Raw genomic sequence first — 1,604 nt, forward strand, 5'->3', positions numbered from 1 at the left:
TTAGACACTAGGATATTGGAGGCCAGATCTGGTTAGTAACCTGCTGAGTTAAATCACTCTGGACACCAATGTAGCAGTGCCAATTACAGAACTAAGGATGTTGCCATCATGTAGAGAAATAATGTACATCTATTTCCAGGTTCATATACATATGTACACCTATAATGCATACTTGGTATATTCTTCAAATGTCTTAAAAACAGGAGGCCTGAGCCTCACCTCAGTTATGCCCAGAGTAAATCAGCAGCCATTTCCTTGAAGTCAAATTACAACCAATGAAGGAATTGTTGTGCCCACCAAAGTCCATTACACGCAGAGACTTCAGGATCAGCCCCTAACGTACGCTTCATGCCATGCTGGCATATGTGCTGGGGTCAAAGTATTACTGTTGCTGCACCATTTCCAGAGTCCAAACTGTAAGTCTCATATCTTTATATGACCTAATAAAACTAATGAGATTTCCTCACATCTTCTGAGGTCAACGAAATGTTTTTGTCTTCTCTCCACAAGCAACAGTGTGAAGATTTTGGTTTTTCAACTCAAAATTTCAGCTATGTGCAACAAAGTACCCAAGTCCATTTTTGCCCTTCAGCTGATTGCCCGCATGCCTCAGCTCCTGCTGTTTCGGTGAATAAGACACACACACCCCATTTCTGCCATGGGGGGCAGGGGGAGGGAGACACACAGCCAAGCCGCTGGCTAAAGGTGAGCTGGGCACGTCACTCGCACCCTGAGCCTCGCCTCAAGAGCACAGCCGTCAGACCTGGCCCACAGAGACTCATGCCTGTGTCCACATGTGAGCCTCCAGGGAGAATCTTTTTTCCTCTCTCCGTACTCTGCCTCTCAACCCGCAGTGCTGTTTGTAAAAAATGCTTCAATATGCAGTTTTAAACTAGGGGGTGCTTTGTTTGTTCTGTTGCTGGGGTGGGGGGGGAACTCGCTGTTTGAATGAGCATCTTGAAAAGTCATGTTATGTCTCTATCAAAATAATGAAATTCAGTGAGATGGCTCTTTCTCAATATTTGCAAGGCTCAGGTCTTCATTTTGCTTTGTCACCACTTGGCAGACTTCAGAAAACACTGCATTACCCTGTACTGGTGTTGGAGGATGTAGGGGTCTGGACTAACAATACTGCTGCTTTGAAAAGTGCCATATGAGAAAAACAGATTTATAAATCAAAACGCGTAAGCAGTCTCTTCGTTCTAAGAAAAAGCCCATCTGAATATCATGTGAATTTGTTAGATGCCTTTTTGCTTTTTTAAAAAAGCAAACAAGCAAATGGGCTTCTATCAGTAACTGATCTGCAGCCTTTTAATGACCAAAGGAAAATGAAGGATTCTTCACAGGGACAGTGGCACATTTGGACCCTTGTGATGCTGGTGTGTAAAGCTAGATATTAATAGCAACATGAGTGAGGTTTTAAATAGATGCTAGCAAAAGCAAATGCAAATCTAGCTATTTTTAAAGTAATGCAGGGAATAGGAATCACAAATGAAATCAAATATTATAGCAAATATTAAATAAGAACAGCAGTTAAAGGTCAGTGTCTTACTATAGTGACACCATACGGTTTTGTGACTTTAACATAGCCGTAGTAAACCTGA

This window comes from Egretta garzetta, unplaced genomic scaffold (genome assembly GCF_000687185.1).
Source record: "Egretta garzetta isolate BGI_Z169 unplaced genomic scaffold, ASM68718v1 scaffold72, whole genome shotgun sequence".
In the NCBI taxonomy this organism is placed as follows: Eukaryota; Metazoa; Chordata; class Aves; order Pelecaniformes; family Ardeidae; genus Egretta; species Egretta garzetta.